Source organism: Chelonia mydas, chromosome 3 (assembly GCF_015237465.2).
Source record: "Chelonia mydas isolate rCheMyd1 chromosome 3, rCheMyd1.pri.v2, whole genome shotgun sequence".
Classification (NCBI taxonomy): domain Eukaryota; kingdom Metazoa; phylum Chordata; order Testudines; family Cheloniidae; genus Chelonia; species Chelonia mydas.
In genome coordinates, this window is record NC_057851.1 from 15,080,507 (window position 1) to 15,100,391 (window position 19,885).

At 45.8% G+C, this 19,885-nt stretch overlaps 1 long non-coding RNA gene across 2 annotated transcripts; it reads right to left on the reverse strand.

The window, feature by feature from the left end:
- Window positions 1-300: 300 nt before the first annotated feature.
- On the reverse strand, window positions 301-16,013 carry LOC122465288. 2 transcript variants are annotated; one of them, XR_006290020.1, is made up of 4 exons: window positions 15,921-16,013; window positions 11,742-11,793; window positions 4,087-4,177; window positions 301-2,226 (listed from the first exon to the last, which is right to left on the reverse strand). It is a non-coding gene; the product is annotated as an uncharacterized LOC122465288 (long non-coding RNA). The 2 variants fall into 2 exon arrangements; XR_006290021.1 differs by lacking the exon at window positions 11,742-11,793.
- Window positions 16,014-19,885: the final 3,872 nt, after the last annotated feature.

The window sequence follows — 19,885 nt, forward strand, 5'->3', positions numbered from 1 at the left end:
ATGGGGGAGTGATGCAGGAGCCAGGGGCAGAGCAGGAATTGGGAACAGGGTTGGTGCAGGAAGCAGCACAAGCAGGGCTCAGTGCAGCCACAACAGGAAATCACCTTAGTGCTCAGACAACTTCCTGTGCCTCCTTCTGGCTTAAATAGCGTGGTTAGACCAATTGGTGGAGCTAGACGATCCTCCAACCAGGGCTCCCGTGGGTGGTGCCTTGGCTGAGGCTGGAGTCCTACTAGCTTCTTGGCCCACTAGGTTTTGGCAGACAGTGGGTTAAGGCCAGGATGCAGTGGCTGTTTGAGAACTCCTAGGCCTGGGTTCAAGACCTCGGACATTACACCCTTCCTGCCGGCTTGCTTCCCCGCACTGCTGGGAGGTGATGGTATTCTTGCACTACAGTTAGAATTACAAGGTTCTACATCTACCTACATTCATAACCTGTATACATCTCTCCTAATGACTATCGAGTTAAGAACATTATATGTCTTCACAGAAGATTTTACTGGCTGTATATTTCTACATAATAACAAATGTATACAACCAGTCAATTCAATTGCTTATGCTTGAGTGTTCCGACCCCATTTTCCCCATGGTATGTCTGGACGCTGACTGTCACCGCACTAGGGACCTGCCTGAAAAAAAAAAATATCGCACAAGAGGCCTGAATCTTTAGGCACCTAAATGCCTTTGAAATTCTGTCCCTCAGTGACTTGCCAAATGCACATAAGAAGTCTATGGTGGAGTTGGGCACTGAACCCCCTGCTGCTGATTTCAGTGCTACTGACTTAACCACAAGAGCATCCTCAGAGCACATTTGCAGGACTGGTGCATTTGCCATTTCTTGTTGTTTTACCAGGAGATTTGGTATTTTTTTGAAAGTTCCAGCTTCTGCAGGCAGGTGAATCTCAGTTTTCATTTAAAACAAATGTTTTTATCCTCGTGGATGCATAGAAAAGCTTGTAACCCCCAAAGACTCAAAAACCAGAAGGCAAATGAAAACATCTCCAAAGTTATTTGCCTTAAAAATTGTAAGATTTATTTTCAATCTCATAAATCTGAGAAACCTGACTCATAATTCTTGAATGTTTGGAATTAGCTACTAGAACTGGTCAGAAAAAACTCTGAAGGAACTATTTTTTGCTGGAAAAAAAAATGCAGTTCCCTCAATCTAAATGCTTCACAAAATCATTGTACGCAGTGTTGATGTAGCTGTGTCAGTCCCAGGATATTAGAGAGACCAGTTGGCTGAGGTAATCTCTTTTATTGGACCAATCTCTTGGTGAGAGAGGACAAGCTTTCGAGCTTACACAGAGCTCTTCTAGACCTGAAGAAAAGCTCTGTGTAAGCCTAAAAGCTCGTCTCTCTCACCAACAGAAATTGGTTCAATAAAAGAAATTACCTCACCCACACGGTATCTCACAAAATGGTGTTAGTTTTGTCAGAATTTTGTTTCAGAGAAAAAACGGCAATTAAAAGTTCTGACAATGTTGAAATACCCATTTTGACATTTTTGGAACTAAAGATTTCAGGTTTTCATTTTGAAATTTTAAAAATTTTGCACGATCTATTCTAATATAAAATTTTAAAAGGTCAACATCAAAACAAAATATTTTGATTGTTCCAAAACAAGATCAGAATTTTCTCTGAGCATTTTGAAACTTCTGAATGAAGCCCAATTTTGAAATCCTTTGTGCAATTACGTTTCTGTCCTCCACACAGCTCTAGTGGCTACACTTTGGCACAGGACTGTTTTTGTTGGACAAGATGGCCTAGTCAACCAGCTTACAGCCATTTTCTGCACTACCAATTCCACTACTCCTAGCTTCCTCTAGAGCGCACCTGTCTGAGTACTGACTGGGCCTAACCCTTTTAGCTTGGAGTGTTACTCTGAATACAGCTTGTGGTGCCATGGCTGAGTTAACACTGATAGCAGAAATAAAGACAAAAAATAGTAACCCTGTTCTTAAAAAAAAAAAGGGGGGGGGGTGAAGAAGATCACAGTTCCCTGTGGGGAAGGGAGTGGCAGAGGAAAGCTTTTAAAATAAAGGTGTCTGATACAGATGGATTGTTGAACTATGCTAGACTCATCCAGGGGTGCACACAGTGCCACTCTCTTAATACAACATGCAGAAAGGTTGAAGTATGATCATAATGGCTCATGACACAAAGGATGTCCCATGGCAGAGAGCAGACATCTGATCTCCTTTCCAGCATTGGTTCTGGAGAAATCTAATGTAAAAAAAAAAAAAAAAGAATTCTGCTAAGCTGGAACAGAATTGCTTCCTATTGTCTCGGCAATAGTTTATTAGAAATCTATGCAGTGGAGTTGGTGACATTTATACTATCTTCCCATGTTTGTTCAATGTTATTCAAAAGGTGCTTTGTGACTCTGGCTTCAGTCTACACTTTTGGTCTGCAACTTCCACATGTGTTAAATTTATTTAAATACTTTGGTGCACCTATACTCTGATGAGGGATGTATGGGGTGCTGATACCTCATGGTGGATAAGGTTTCTGAGTGTAGAGCTATGTGTTTCCTCTTTGCATATTAATGGATGAGGGAAATAGTTAATTGCTCAATGATTGTAATTTACAGAGATTCAGCTTCATTCTGGGGAGACCTCAGTTCTATGGCAAGTTACCATACGGCGCAAAAGTCGATAAATATTCAAAGTGATGTGTTTGAACAGCACCTAGCACAGTGAGTGTGGACCTCATGCTCCTGCCCAGCTCTATTGCAGCCCCACTGTTTGGGCAAAGTGCAGGTGCCACAGTTCACATCCACGTGTTACCTAAACTGGCCTGTGTCACAGAGTGACTGAGCCCCTTTAAGGAAGAGAGTCTCGCCTCTTCTCTGACTGAACACGGGTACTCTGGCTCGGCCTGGTTAGGGGCAGGGTACACCTGGGGCCAGGAGATAATTTGGGTTGGGAATCGGGAAGGGGAAATGAGCTACTCAACCCAAACTGAGACACCTGGAGCAGGAGGTAGACTCAAAAGGCAGAGCCCTGCTCATTTAGGACTAGAAGCTTCAGAGACTGGAAAGCTCTCCAGGCCTCCCTGGCACTAGAGAGGAATTGCCTGGAGTAAGGCGGCTGGGGCAGAAACCTCTGGGTGCTAGAACAGAGCCCGAGAGAGGCTGGGAGCTCTTGCAGACACTGCTGGATCCAGGGACCAAAGGTAGAGTAAAAGCACTAGATACCTGGAGGGAAGAGGAATTACATGTTAAAGACAGTGCAGAGTCTCTGTCCTTTAGTTCAGGAGAGCAGCTGAGCTGAGCAGCTGTCTAAACCCTGGAGTGAGGGGGAATTACAGGTTAAAGACTGTGTGAAACCCCCCAGGATAGAGCAGGGCCTTGTTTTTTCAAGTTGCAAGTAAGATGGGGGAGCCTGAAGAAAAGGCCTAGTGGCAGCCATGCCATGTTTTGCCAGAAGGGGGTGCTCTGGGACAGGAAGATTTGTGAGAGTTTGCACCTCCCATAGTTAAATAAATAACATAAGTGCTCATTGTTTAGGACTAGATGTGGTGTTATTTAGGAGCCATGCTGAGCAACACCATCCCAGAGGGGCTCCACAAGGGACTGTGGTTCAGACAGGTACTATCCTTCCCAAGCTCCTCCGAATGTAAGGGGTTGGGGGGAGAGGACATAGTGGCAGGAGGGGCTAGAAGTTGAGAGGCTAAAAAATCCCTGGGATGCAAAGAAGGAGTAGTCCCCACAGTCCCCTACATGCAGACACTGCAACTAGCCCTGCTGTGGGGCATGCAAGAAGGGGAAGGCTCCTTGTGACCTCCTCTGTGCCATGCAGGTGAGCTGGGGAGAACCTGGACCCTAACAAGTTTGCTTCTCGGTGTTAAAGGGAAGTCAATGCAGACAGTGTCATTCCAACCAGTCTCTCTAATCTGAAATCCTTCTTAATGAATGCTAGGTCCAAGGAGCCAAGTGCATGTGTTTTTTGCCGACTATGCCCTCCTTCTGGGACCAACACCTTATGTTCTTAAATTCCATCCATTTTGGGAGCTCTTACAAAAGACTGTATAACCTGGGATGAGAACCTAACCTGTTTTTTTGCACGAGCCCCCATGCTGTACCTGATGAGCGTGCAGAGATCTCCAAGCTTCATTCTAATCCCGGCTGCAATCACATGGAGATAAAATGGAGTCTTTTTTGGCACAAATCCTTCTGCAGAAGGAGACAGTACATGAAGTTTTACTGAAAGGGTTTTTCAAATATTTATAGATATGAAAAGGTGTCCCAGATCTTTTTAATATCAGAAAGGTGAGTCTGGCAGCTATTCCACGACACAACCTCTTGTTGTAGGGATTTAAAAGACATGGTGGCTATTTTGAATCACCCCGGGTAGAAATATTCCATGCAAGTTGTCAATTCCCATACAAATACTTTCGTTAATGAGGTGGCTGGGAATGTGCCTGTTGGTTTTGGGCACCCGCCCTGTCATGTGCTCGCTAAAAAAGGGTTCATTTCAAACGTGTTCGTTCTGCATGTCCTTGGTGTGTAATTATTAGATCTGTCTGAATATGGAAAATATTTTACGAGGACTAGTGAGTAAAGCCCATGAATTTGCTTCGGCCTTCCTCATGAATCATGCTCCCCGGGTGTTCGCTTTCTGCCAGTTTTTAAGCGATCAAGTTTTACTGGCAGAAACTTTCACAGAAAGGGGATTTCAAAGCAGCATGAGCTTACGTTCCGAGAAACCCACTCTTACAATTACACACACAAATGTTTGCACTAGAAGTGCTTGTGTTACAACCCCCACTACTAGTGGCAGCAAAGTGCAAATCCTTTAGCACTGAAGAATGTGCCTGGCCTCTACCATTTGAGCCGTCAATGGACACCAGTGGAATACTCACGAAGCTATAGACGCTACAAGTGTGTGACACTTGCATTCTCTTTGCTAGCGATGTTTTGGCCGAGAGCACCCTGTGACTCATTCCGTGTGGTTTAAAAAAGTTTCAAACATATTTTGAATAATTTCAAAAGACAAATTAATCTAAGGAAAGCTTGTGGGCATTCAAGAGGCTGAAAACAAGGCTAAATGTTTGGTAAGCTATTTTTGCAAATTATTTTCTCAGCTCAAGGAATTCTTGAACATCTGACTTCAGCTATGTTGGCAAACTAAATAGGTATGCATACCTGCCAACCTCTGCTACAAAAGACAGGAGATTTAAGTGTGCCTAATTCAGAATGGGTTTAATCTGAGCACCAATTAGTTCTACTCCTCTCCTCTCACTGCACACACAGAGCTCCCCCTAATTAATTCTGTCCCCCAACGCAGCTCCTAATTAATTGTATTACTCTGCACAATTAATTCTGCCAAGGTACCTAATTACTGGGTGTATATGTGTGTGTGGAGGGGGGAATCAATTCTACTCCTTGGCAACCAAAAATCAGTCTTGATCCCTACAATTAATTCTGCTCAAAAACACACTTCTTCAGGGTCTGTGGTGGGGGCAGAAGGAGAAAGAGGCCTGTTCCCCCGTGTGGGAGCGGGAGGGCAACAATGGGGCCTTCTTCAGTTCCCTCCCCTTGGATGTGGATACGGTTGCCAACTTTCTAATTGCAGAAAAATGAGCATTTGCCCCGCCCCTTCTCTGAGGCCCCACCCCTTCTCACTCAATCCCCCTCCCTCCGTTGCTTGCTCTCCCCCACCCTCGCTCACTTGCTCATTTCTACTGGGCAGGGGGTTGGGGTGCAGGAGGGGGTGAGAGCTCTGGCTGGGGATGTGGGCTCCAGGGTGGGGCTGAGGGGTTTGGAGTATGGGAGGGGGCTCCTAGCTGGGGCAGGGGGGTTGGGTGCGGGAGGGGATGAGGACTCTGGCTGGGGGGTACGGGCTCTGGGGTGGAGCTGGGGATGAGGGGTTTGGGGTGGCAGGAGGGGGCTCGGGGGTGGGGCCAAGGGGTTTGGGGTGTGGGAGGGGGCTCCAGGGTGGGGATTGGGGTGCAGGAGGGGGTGAGGGCTCTGGGGTGGGGCTGGGGATGGAGGTGTGTTTGTTTGTTAGGTTTTTTTTTAAATAACTAACAAAATCATCTAAAGCACAGGACTTGGTGGTGATGGGGGACTTGAACTACCCAGACATCTATTGGGAAAATAACATAGCAAGGCACAGATTATCCAACAAGTTCTTGGAATGTATTGGAGATCATTTTTTATTTCAGAAGGTGGAGAAAGCTACTAGGGGAGAGGCTGTTCTAGATTTGATTTTGACAAAGAGGGAGGAACTGGTTGAGAATTTGAAAGTGAAAGGCAGCTTGGGTGAAAGTGATCATGAAATGTCAGAAGAAAGAAAAGGAGTACTTGTGGAACCTTAGAGACTAACACATTTATTTGAGCATAAGCTTTCGTGAGCTACAGCTCACTTCATCGGATGCATTCAGTGGAAGTATGGCACCTTGGCTTAATCAAGAGATCTTGAATGATCTAAAAATCAAGAGTCCTACAAAAAGTGGAAACTAGGTCAAATTACAAAGTGTGAATATAAACAAATAACACAGGTACACAGGGACAAAATTAGAAAGGCCAAGGCACAAAATGAGATCAAACTAGCTAGAGACATAAAGGATAGCAAGAAAACATTCTACAAATACATTAGAAGCAAGAGGAAGACCAAGGACCGGGTAGCCCCATGACTCAATGAGGGGTGTGTGTGTGTGTGTGGGGGGGGGGGGAATAACAGAAAATGTGGAAATGGCAGAGGGGTTTAATGACTTCTTCTTGGTGAAAACCAAAACAAAAGCTTGGTGGTGATTGGACATCTAATAGTGAATGTCAGTGAAAATGAGGTAGGATTGGAGGCTAAAATAGGAAAAAAACAAGTTAAAAATTACTTAGACAAGTTAGATGTCTTCAAGTCACCAGGGCCTGGTGAAATGCATCCTAGAATACTCAAGGACTGAGGAGATATGTGAGCCATTAGTGATTATCTTTGAAAAGTCATGGAAGACGGGGGAGATTCCAGAAGACTGGGAAAGGGCAAATATAGTGTCCATCTATAAAAAGGGAAATAAGGACAACCTGGGGAATTAGACCAGTCAGCTTAACTTCTGTACCTGGAAAGATAACTGAGCAAATAATTAAGCAATAAATTTGCAAACATCTAGAAGATAATAAGATAAGTAACAGCATGGATTTGTCAAGAACAAATCATGTCAAACCAACCTGATACACTGTCAAAGAAAGCAAATAAGCCTTGTGGATAGGGGGGAAGTGGTAGATGTGGTATATCTTGACTTTAGTAAAGCTTTTGTAACTGTCTTTCCTGACCTTCTCATAAACAAACTAGGAAAATGCAACCTAGATGGAGCTACTATAAGGTGGGTGCATAACTCGTTGGAAAACCATTCCCAGAGAGTAGTTATCAGCGGTTCACAGTCATGCTGGAAGGGCATAATGAGTGGGGTCCCGCAGGGATCAGTTCTGTGTCTGGTTCTGTTCAATATCTTCACCAATGATTTAGATAATGGCATAGAGAGTACACTTCTAAAGTTGGCAGATGATACCAAGCTGGGAGGGGTTGCAAGTGCTTTGGAGGACAGGATTAAAATTCAAAATGATCTGGACAAACTGGAGAAATGGTCTGAAGTAAATAGGATGAAATTCAATAAGGACAAATGCAAAGTACTCCACTTAGGAAGGAACAATCAGTTGCACACATACAAAATGGGAAATGACAGCCTAGGAAGGAGTACTGCGGAAAGAAATCTGGGGGTCATAGTGGACCGCAAGCTAAATGTGAGTCAACAGTGTAACACTGTTGCAAAAAAAGCAAACATCATTCTGGGATTAATTAGGAGGAGTGTTGCAAACAAGCCACGAGAAGTAATTCTTCCATTCTGCTCCACGCTGATTAGGCCTCAGCTGGAGTATTGTGTCGAGTTCTGGATGCCACATTTCAGGAAAGACATGGACAAATTGGAGAAAGTTGAGAGAAGAGTACAAAAATGATTAAAGGTCTAGAAAACATGACCTGTGAGGGAAGACTGAAAAAATTGGGTTTGTTTAGTCTGGAGAAGACTGAGAAGGAACATAACAGTTTTCAAGTACATAAAAGGTTGTTACAAAGAGGAGGGAGAAAATTTGTTCTCAACCTCTGAGGATTGGAATAAATTGCCTAGGGAGGTTGTGGAATCTCCATCATTGGAGAGTTTTAAGAGCAGGTTAGACAAACACCTGTCAGGGATGGTCTAGATAATCCTTAGTCTGGCCATGAGTGCAGGGGACTGGACTAGGTGACCTCTCGAAGTCCCTTCCAGTCCTATTATTCTATGAGGAGTTTGGGGTGCAGGAAGAGGGCTCTGGGCTGGGAGGGGTTTGGACTGCAGGAGCGGGGTCAGGGCTGGGGCAAAGGGTTGGGGTGTGGGAGGGGTTTGGGGTGCAAGCTCCGGGTGACGCTGACTTCAGGCGGCTCCTGGGAAGCGGCATCATGTTCCTCCAGCTCCTAGGCAGAGGGGCGGCCATGGGGCTCCACGAGCTGCCCCCGCCCCTGCAGCCCCTATTGGCTGCAGTTCCTGGCCATTGGGAGCTGGAGAGCCAGCGCTCGGGGCGGTGCCTGTGGGCAGGGGCATTGTGCGGAGCCCCATGGTCTCCCCCCAGCCTAGGAGCTGGAGAGACATGATGCTGCTTCCCAGGAGCCAAGCAGGGAGCCTGCCAGCCCCACTGTGCCACCAACCAGACTTTTAGTAGATGTCAGCAGTGCTGACTGGAGCTGCCAGAGTCCCTTTTCAACCAGCTGTTCCAGTCGAAAACCGGACACCTGGGAACCCTATATATGGACTAAGAGACTATCTAGGTAACACACTAATTTTAAGCCACACCATAGACTGTTTGTGTGTCTGTGCCTAAAGGACAGATGTGTACATGTCACGTCCTATGATAAATCATAGATTATAAGGCCAGAAGGGACTACTGTGAAAGTCTAGTCCGACGTCCTGTATAACACAGGCTAGAGGACTTTCCTGAATTATAATGCAGATGTTACAAACCATATTTTCTTTTGAGGAATGTTCCTTGTAAAAGCAGCAGGAAGAATGTGAGAGTCTGTCTAGAAGGTGGACACACTTGCGGTCTTATTACCTAATAGCTTGTATCTTGTCATTTAAAAGTAGTCCAAATTCAATGCAAATTGAGGAGAAGGGGCAGCAAAGATGGTTTGTATTAAATACAACTATTTCTAACATAATTGTGTGATCCTCTCTCTTTTAAGATGACTGGAGCTGTTCATGAAGCCTGCATTTGGGATTTTGAATGCAATCGCCCTTAAGCTAAATCAGAATAAAGCTTTTGGTTGAAAACAAGCATGTCCATGCATGGACTTGTCCTGAAATAATGAAGGTTCTGAATTCAAACTGACTTAGTTATTTTGGTGAAAGATTTTGTGCAGGCCAGCTCTAAGATTTACTGGAAAGTCCTGAAAAGCCAGAACTCTGCCCTGTGCTTCAGTAAAAGCGTGCCGCTGAGATGCAGGGAAGGGGAGTGTAAATAGGAGTTGTACATAATTTGTCATGACATCCAATTTACAAAAATGGCACTTGAGTAGGTAGACATGAGGATTATACAGAGTTCAAACTGCAGTTTCTCTTTCAAAGAATCAGCACTAGTCAGTCAAAGACCAAAACTATTAAATGCTCTAATTGTTGTATTTATTGTATTGGTGCTAGCCAGCAAGTCTTTCAGAAATTATGGATTGATTCCATAGTGAACCATTCTTATCAGGGATGAGTCTCATACTGACAGTGCTCACTTGCTGAGCTCAAGGCAGAGAGCAGGTGGAAGACAATAATCACAGACCAATTAAAGAGAGGGAAGATTACTGCGAGTTTGCTCCTACTTTTGTGATGGCTGCCATCTTAGTTGCTATTGGAGACTGAATCTAGCTACAAGCATGAACCACTACAGCTTGAGGTAAAGGCCCAGCTAGAACAGAACTGCATCCTCCATGTGACAGGGATGTAGCATTATATAATCCCGATCCCTGCCGGGGGTGGGACTAGCAAATCAAGATCAGTCTCTTATCAGCAGTCCTGTGTGTGGCACACCGGTCATAGGCAGTCAGCAGGGGAAGGGTTGGTGACTGGAAGGAGTGAGGTGGCTATGGGTCTTTCCTCTTTCTGCTGCGTCATCCCTAGCTCAGCCCTGCTGAGTGTCTGTGTGTTCAGTATTCATGGATGCTGCTGATTCTGTCAGGATAAATAGCATTGGTTCTCCCAGCTGCAATCACATACGGTGGGTTTGGGGGGTAGCAGCAGGCACAAGAACCATAATCAGGGAATTAAAAACAATGGCTGTTTGGAAATTAGCATTGAAAGCTGCAGGTCACTTCTTGACTCTGAGGAAATGCATGGATTTATTTCCATTTAGTGAAGTACCAGTGGGAGTGGTTTGGGAAAGAACTAAAAATTAAATGTCAGGCTGGATTTCTTTTAAACCTGAAAGGAGGAAGTGCCTAAGCCCCACTGTTTTACAGCTGGGGAAAATGATTTGTAGCTAAAAACAATTCAAAGGGAAAGGAATGTAAGAATCAGCCTTATTTACCTCTGGGCCACTAGGAGGTGATAGAGTGCCAGAAACAGACTCGCTTTCACCGCACAGAGACGCTAAGGGACAGAATCAGCAAAGTTCCCCATAGAAACTGTTTCAAGGTTTGTTAACAAGCCAGATTTTTTTTTTTTTTAAAACAGCAGACTCTGATGTTCATAAGCTTTCACTTTCTTTAACTCTTCCCACCTATTTTAGAATCCGTGTTGTGTGTCCCAAGAAAAATGAGACATTTACTATTCTTTAGACCAATCATCAATAGCACGCTTACAAACAATTCCGTCTCTGACTGTAGTTGAACGAAAACATATTTCTCCTTATCAAGGCTGCCTCCCTATTTTTTTTTGTATAAAGAAAAATATTTTATGAACAATGCAAGAAAAATCCTACTTTCCTGTGAGTAGTCAGATCTGTAATATCAAACTTTGATCTTTTAATTGATGGATTCCTATTAACTAGTCTCTTCCTAGAATAAAGGGCTTCTGGAGCCAAACATTCCCAAGAAGAGATTTAAAAGAAAAGAAGAACACGCAGCCAAACACTCAGCCTTGTGCCAAAGTGCTCTAGTTTGCTTGGCTCCTGGATCTGTACCAAGAAATGAGAAGATGACTCAAAAGTAAGACATTGTAACCTTTCCAGAGGACCAGAGATTTCACAAGGAAAGAATAGGTCACACAGGAGCTGAGGAACCAACGTTTCTTTAAGAAAGCATTCTGAAATAAGAGAGAAAAGTGTGATAGCGTAGGCTGAAGAGAGTGATGTACTCATGTGTAAGGAGATCAGAGAGTAGGACACGGGCAGTCAGGTTTAATAGAGCCGGCGTCAGCATCGGAGTCAAAGTCCGGAATAGGAGCCAAGTTACCTGAAGCAAGGCAGGGCAGGGTCCAGGGCACAGACTAATGCTTTGAGCGGCCACTGAACTGCTGCTGGGCTTCAGAGTGGGTCTGCTGACTCTTCCAATCAATCAGGCAGCCTACTAAGACCAGCTGCGCTCATTAGGTTGCCCAGAGACTAGCTCTGTTGCAAGCCCTGCTTCCAGACAAAATATTACCTGGTCAGGTGCAGACCTGGGAACCAGGAGTCTCTACATTCTAAACCGAGAACTAACGCTGACTTCCTGTGTGATCCTGGGCAAGCCCCTTTACCTCCCTGACTCAGTTTTCCCCTTCTGTAAAATGGGAATAATGAAATTTACCTGCTTCACTGGAGTGTTGTGAGAATTGGTCAGTGTTTGGAAAAGGCGTTGCCTATAAAAAGAGGTAAGGATGAGAGTTAGTGGTGGGTAAGTATCAAATGGTGTAGACTTTGATTTTATAGTTCACATAGGCAACCAAACTTTGGGATGCTTAGTTGACCTCTTTAGTCTTTGTTCTTGATCTTAACATCTTCTGGGAACAGGTTCCTTCTCTGCTTCAGGTCAGGCTGCAGATGGTATGAGAACAGATTTTCTTACTGTATTTCAGGGCGCTCAGTTTGGCCCCAGGAGGAAGCCAGAAGTACAGAGGGGAATGAACAGAAGCGAAAGATAATGAAGAAGAAAAACAGAATTCACAAAATATTTCAGAACTTTCAAAACCACTGTTTCCAGGCTAGTTCTAGCAGTGGGCGGAGGGGTGTGTGTGAGGGAAAGTTCTGGTTTGCCCAGCCTTAATTAGACTGATTGTTTCATCAGAACATTGGATTTGAAATCACCAGGCGAAATGCTGTGGGTGGCCAAAATGTTGTGCTGCTGTGCACTGAGTAATGTTCCTGGAACTGAAGTACACATTTTTATCTTAAGCAATTAATCTGGACCCTTGATGTTTCTTTGAACTAAGTCATCACTGAATCACACTGTGCCAACTGCTCCTTTTTTACTGTGATTTCCCCGCTGCCCCCCTAGGAACAATGGACTTTGCTGGAGCACCTGATTAGGCCCGATTTCAGAAAGCCCTTAATTTGTGGCACTGCTGTGGGAGAGCAAGATGTTTCTGAGCCCCTGAGTGAAATCTTTGAAATCAGTGTGTGTAGGAGGGATGTTACAAAATTCTGTAACATACATGTTTGTGTGTGTGTGCGCCACTGCCATATAGAATCAAAACTTCTCAACTACGTGACAGAGGCTCTACGTTGCTAAACACTAAAGGGGATTCTCCTTTGGCTCAAGTGCGTGTTTTTTGTAGGATGTTCTCAGTTTTGTCTCTGTCACGGGGTAGCTGACCCTTTAAGAGGAAACTAGCTCCTAGCCTCCCCCCCCACCCCCCCAGCATGATCAATCCAACTAATGCCAACTAGGGATTAGGTGATAGTAGAAAGATCACCTGGTCCTCATAAAACAGTAAATGGAGCTGCAGGCAGGTGTTCTTGGGTCCAGGGGAGGAACCCAGTTTTTATAAAAAGAAAAGGAGTACTTGTGGCACCTTAGAGACTAACCAATTTATTTGAGCATAAGCTTTCGTGAGCTACAGCTCACTTCATTGGATGCATAAAGCAGAAAATACAGTGAGGAGATTTATATACACACTGACCATGAAAAAATGGGAGTTTCAATAAAGCTTATGCTCAAATAAATAAATTCGTTAGTCTCTAAGGTGCCACAAGTACTCCTTTTCTTTTTGCGAATACAGACTAACATGGCTGCTACTCTGAAACCAGTTTTTATGTGACTCTCCACAGGTGCATGGCTTTGAAAAAGAAAGGAGTAAAGAGACTTGCCTTGACTCAACTCCACTTCCAGGAATGTGGTCTTGAGGGGGGCGTAATCCTCTAGGGAATAGATAAGTCTTTGCAGAAGACCCTGGGTTGTAGGGAAGGGAGATGACTGATGTACGGAACTGGTTTTATTTTGAAGAAATAAAACTGAAGCCCTGAAAAAGGGGGATTGGAATCCTAGGGGTGGAGAGTGTTCTATGGGGCAGGAGGCTGGTGAGTTAGCCCCCTGGTTTACAGTTCCACTCTTGCTCCAGGAAGAGACTGATGTACAGAATAGTGATAGCCCTGGAGGTGTAGGCGCTGACTGGTTGGTTAAAATATTAGTGCTGTCCTTTTGCTCCTTGCACATGACTTGAAGACTTGTTCTACAAAATCTTTTGTCTACACCAACTACAGTAGTTTCCTTTGCTGGACGTAGACATGGTAGAAATCAACATGTTGTCCCTCTAACAGTGAGCTACTGTGTTTCCTCCCTGCAAGCAAAATGAGACCAGGGTCACCATAATCCACAACTAATGCTTGCAGGTCATGAGTTCTGATTGTTAAAATTCCTCTCAGACACCATTCAACAGCTTCCTTCCTATGTACGGAAGTTCCTTGTTAACTATTAGAGGTGGTACAAAGCACGGATAACCATACCATGTTATTTCTACTGCATATCTTCTTGTGAGCCCTCCACTATTTTATAGTAGCCTGTGGAAAAATATTCGTTTCTTTTTTAGATGCCTTCCACTAGGAAGGAAGCTGTCTGTGGTTAAGGGTCTGGACTGCGAGTTAGACAATCTGGGATCCTTGCCACAGACTTCCTGTGTGTTACTTACCCTGGGTCAATCTTGTTGTGCCTCAGTTCCTTGTTTGTGAAGTGGGGATAATGCTTCCTTTCTGCATAGATGGTACTGCTCTATAAGAGACAAGGACCCTGTCAAGGATAATGCAATGTAAAGGCTAAGTTGGGCCATGACATACACCTCATAGAAGCCCAGGGGATTTTATGAGGTGGCACTTTGGGCTCTGTCTTTAAACATCTTATTAGCTGACAGGACGCTTGTCTGGTGCTTTGGATGTGGGGTGTGTTTTTAATTGTGAACATAAAGGCAGTGCCAGCTCATGTGTGTCCCTGAGGATCCAAGGCAATTGGAGTTGGCTGTGGCCCATTGGTGTATCACCAGAATAGCATTCTAAAGAGGGGATGTACAGCGGATTTATGATTTGTTTGCGTTTCTTCTGCCTGTTTCTTCCTGCTCTGTTGTTTTTAGTGCAAAGGTCATCAGAATTATGTTGACAACAGTTGAAGTAAAGGGAAGCTGTGGTCAGCCATGGCACTGCTATTCAGCAAGGGCCAGATAGGGCTACTCAGGCATAACCCTGGATAGCAGTAATGTAGCACTGCCCTCCCCCCACATCCCGTCCTCTAGTGCAGGGACATTGTGCCATTTGGCTCATCAAGCGGCTTTGAATCCATTAGTGCTAAAAGTTTGAACTTCTAGGACTTGAGATAAAGTGATAACTGCTTGAAATCAATGGGAGTTAGGAGCCTAAATACCTTTGAGGATCTGGGCCAGTGCATCTTAGAGCTATAGGGAAGCAAAGCCACTCCACTGCCCCTTAAGACAATGCAGCATTCCCTTTGAAGAGAGCTTGGGGTGGAGGGTAGAACAATGTCCTTCCCTCCATCTTGCCCTTCTTGAGCCAGTTCCTGTGCCCAAGAGAATGAAGGCACTGGAGTTGGTCAGGAAACAATTGTTTTTTCCCCCCAAGAATTTTTTGTTTTTTGACAAAACCCTGTTCTGATGAAATTTTCCACTGAAAAAAAATTCAACCAGCTCTAGCAGGGATTACATACAAGACTGACCCCTGTGTGGGATGGCGCAAGGAGCAGGAACCAATCAGACTAACCCTAATCATGCTCATTGAGGACCCAATCCTGGATCTGTTGAAGTCAATGGAAGTCTTCTACTTGACTTCAATGGGACCAGGATTTGGCTGAGTGCCTGTCATATCTGTGTCCAGAGCCCATGGAGATGGGTAAAGTAGATTCCAAGGCCAGAAGGGACCATTGTGATCATCTAGTCTGACATCCTGTGTCACACAGACCATAGAACTTCCCCAGAATAATTCCCTTTGACCTAGAGCCTACATGTTAAATAAAGATTGAATCTTGATTTAAAAATAGCCAGTGCTGGAGAATCCACCATGACCCTCAGTAAACTGTCCAAATGATTTGCTACAGTATAAGAACCTGAACAGAACAGCCTGACAGAACCATGTCTTTACTCCTATATGTACTGCAACAGACTTCATACATTTATGGTGGAGTGAGCTGGGTTTGAAGTCTGGCTTGTGCATTCAGTAACATTATACTCTTAAGTGTGATTACAGAAGATCTGTTAGCGATGGGAGCGGGGGAGAACAACCTGATCCAAGGCTCAGTTTGCAGTGTTGATAGGAGAAAACATAGATCAGCCTTTGGGGCCATATCCAGCTTGCTCTGTTCACATCAGTCTGATCTGCCTCGGGCAGGATATGGCTGTGGAGCTGTACATTGAGCAGACTTGTTCAATTCTGGACTGATCTTGCCTGTTTTGCAGCCTCCAGGCCTGCTTCTGCCCTGCCTTGAACCGTGTGCAGACACACCTGTACAAATCAGGTGTAATGTACCACCAAATTAGAATTCTGTACTCACACTGGCTGGGACACTTTACGCTCTTCGCAGATGGGAATGGCCACTCAAAGGTCAAGGCAGGGGCGAATCAGGCCATCTGTGTTGAAGGCCTGGCTGAAGACACAGGAGATGGTTATGAGTTGCAGATCCTAGCAGCACCGAGAGAGCAGACAGCTAGTGTCTTAATGTAACCCACATACTTCCTGGGTGTGGTGTTCTGTCCCATTTAGTGGCACTGAGGCTACTTAGAGAAAGAGATTAATGAGTCTCCTCTACAGCCTTCGATGAGAGCCAGCTGGCTTTTAGCTTACGTGGCAGAGGCTCATGCTTTAAGCTCCAGAGGCGCCAGGTTCAATCCTGCCCACCGACAACTGGGGTCTGTCAGTGTTATGTTAGCACATGAATGCTTTATTTGTGGCATGTCATGGGGGGCTGGGCTGAAATCAATGGGAGTTGGGCTGACACCTCTTCTTGATCACTCTGTGGATTAGCTCAAGGCTAACATCCCCCATCCAGTTTGCACACTCACTCTGTCTCTGCATCCGCCTACAGCCGCTCTCAGAGCCTCCTCTTCATGGCTCAACCCTCCAGCTATGTCACCATCAGTGTTCCCTCCTTCCTGGGGCATTCATATCCTAGTCCAATAATCATCCCTTCCCCAGTGGCAAATAGGGGTGACCCAGCCCACCCACTACTCTAGGTCCCAACCCAGGGATCCTGTGGATGGTAGCCTCATACTGCTTGCCACTTTTCCCTGGGCCTCTTCCCTGCAGTCTCTGCACTTACTTTGCCTTTGCCTCAGGCCCTTCAAGCATGGCATAGTACAAGTACTCCTTCCCCTTTCTGGGAACCCAGCCTTCACTCTATGAGCTCCAGGCAACTACTGACCCTGTTCTGCCCTGCAGCTCCTTTTATCTGAGCCTGCCAGGCCCAGATTGGTTGCTCCCTGCAACTCCTCCCTGATTGGCTGTGCCTCCACTGCTCCCTCTGAGGTTAACCCTTTCTACACTTGTGTAGGGCAGACACCCCATTACATGTTACAAGAGCAAGAAATACCTTCCCCTCTCCTCTACCTTCCATAAAGGGCAACTTGGGAAAGCAGAGGTTGGAGGGGCAGGGAACCAGAAACAGCTGACCTGAACTGCCGTGTCTACAGAGCCCATGAAGTATCTTCCTCTGTTCTCGCAGTTTCTGTGGTGTTATGATCTCGAGTCGTGTTCCCCAAATGTTGGGTTCAACCCACCAGTGGGTAGCGGGAAAGTTCTAGGTGGGCCACCATGTCCAGATTAACCCATCACGGGTCTAGGCCTAGGCAAACATACACTTCTCCCAGCCCTCTGTGGAGGGGAAGCCCTGGAGATGGGGGGTTGTTGGAGACAAAGCCTGCCCTGCACTCACTCCACAGCAGTGGAGGGGTATCCAGCCAAACCCAAGGGTCACTGTGACTCCATGTGTCAGGTTGCAACACCCAGAGCAGGGAGGTAGCCCCAGTCCCATCATGGGACAGGAGCCGCTGCTGCGGGGTGGGAGCAGGGCCGGCTCACGCTGCAGCCTTTCCCTGCCCCTGGGCCTCCCCTGCACACCAGGCCAGGGTTAGGGTTGCTGTGCTGGGGCGGAGAGCGTACACGTGTAAGGCTGGGTCACCTTAGTAGCACTTCCCAGAGATTGCAGCTCAGGGCTCGGAGCCAGGATCTCTAGCAAGGATCTGAACCTTCTTTTGCTACTGCATCATTCTGAGCAGTGGACACTTAACTCACTATTGTTTCCTCATCTGCGCAACGGGGGGTTGCCAATACCTGCCTCACCAGGTGGTTATGAGGATTCCCGAAGGCATTTTGAATGTTTTTTTCTAGCTGTGATCTATTGGCTGTATACGTATTTACATTTGCTATAAATAAGCAAAATGCTAAATTTTTTTTAATTTTTTTTTTTTATTTTTTAAATAAAGTGGGATTTGACCCAGCAGGGTCCTGTGATGGAATACAGCAGTCCTCCAGCACCGGGCAGGGTCAGTCGGCAGACCAAAGCAAGGAGACCAGCAACCACTAGCTCTAGCAGCCATAACCATCTTTCTCTTTTTATACTGGCCATGCTTGGCCCCTGGAGCATTAATAGACTGCAGCTGTTTTGTGTGTCTATCTTTTAACCCATGCCTCCCCACAAAGAGGCTGGGCTGGGAACCTTGTTCTCTCTCATGACCCACTCGTTCCATGGACAGGTCCTGTTCACCACCACCATCCCTTTCATCAAAAAATCAAACCCTCATAGCCCATCTCTAAGACACTGGCTTTCCCATGACATCTCAAAATCAGCGAAGAAACAGCAGAGCCTTTTGTTGGAAATTAACTCACGATATGTTCCTGCTTTCAGATGGACTCGGCAAATTACAGCGTTGATGAATGCTGAGTATGTAGGTTTAATTATTAAGCTGTCTAAGAGGAAGCAGACACTTGCTTGTTCTTGAAGTATGATTACGGAGCATGACTTTCTCAGCCCTTGTCTACCTGCTTTAAAGAGACAGCCGCATTTCTTTTCCTTTAATGAGAAGGTGCTGTAATAACAGCTTGGAAATATTTCCATCTCTTGAAACTAATTATTTACTTTTAAGGCTAAGCTGACACTGCAGGCATGTTTATTCTCCAAGTACAAACACTTTGAGATCAAGGTACCAGGTTTCTGGTGTCACTATTTTAAATTATGATTTGTTGTGCATTTATGTTGGTGCATCTGATGCATATGATGCATAAGAACTGATGTGATCATGAATGAATAGAGGAGAAGATACTTCAGAATACCAGCATCTGGAGCTCACCTCAATGCCATTGGTCTAAATCCAGCCTGCATTGGTACTGCCCAAAGTTATGTCTGTTTCACTATATGTAGTGACTTATGTCATCAAAGCACTGTGCAAACTAGGGCCATATCCTACTTGCTGTTCGTTTGTGAAGAGAAGAGCTGTCCCTAGGGTATGGCAAATCGGGGTGACCACCCTGGGCCCTGCGCTTTGCGGGCCCCCACACTTTGTGAGGAGTCAGGCGGGGAGGTGTGGCAGGCAGGGGGAGGGAGGGCAAAGAGCCCCACTACCAACCTCCCCCTCCTTGAGTGGGTCCTGCCTGCTGGCAGGCCCTGCCAATCAGTGCCTCCCCCGCCCTCCTAGCACCTACCACGGATCAACTGTTTCGCTGCATCTGGAGGGGCTGGGGGAGAGAGGAGCAAGGGCACAGCACACTTGGAGGAGGGGGCGGAACTGGGTGGAGAAGAGGTGGGGGTGGGGCGGGAAGAGGTGGGGCCTTGGGAAAGGGGTGGAGTGGGGGCAGGGTCCAGGCTGAGCCGGGGTAAGCACCCCCCCATCAGCAGATCAAAACTCAGCACCAATGTCCCAGGCCCCACATCCCGTTAGGACTGGCCCTGGTGAGGAGCTAATTAGCTAGCTAATTAACTTGCACTGCCTGGCTTCATAACTGCAGCTGTTCTTTCAGCGGAAGCTGCTATTGCCCATATACTCCCAGCAGGTGCGTCAGGCCAGTGCTGTAGAGTAGCGCTCAAGGAAAGCAACTCCTCTTTGAACACGAGAGAGCAGGGACTTTCCAAACTGAGCCAAAGTAAGATCAACATTTTTTCAAGCTGTAGCTAAACTCATTTTTGTTCCCTCCCCTTGGTATATTCAAGTTCTTCCTCTGGCGACCAAGGTGGGTGGGTGTGTCTGACTTCCTCGTTGGCTTCACTTGAAATGATACTGTCGGCTTTCAGGGCTTTGTTTGATTGTGCCTTATGCTAACAGAGATACAAGGTGGGTGAGGTAATATCTTTTATTGGTCCGACTTCTATTGGTGAGAGAGGCAAGCTTTTGAGCTTATACCAACGTACTACCCAGGTCACCTATTGCTTTTTGGCCTATGTAGCACCATTGACATATGTGGCATTTTGCAGACAAATAAAGATAATCAGGTGACTGTCCTTAAACAATAAGCTCCTAGGAATGAAGA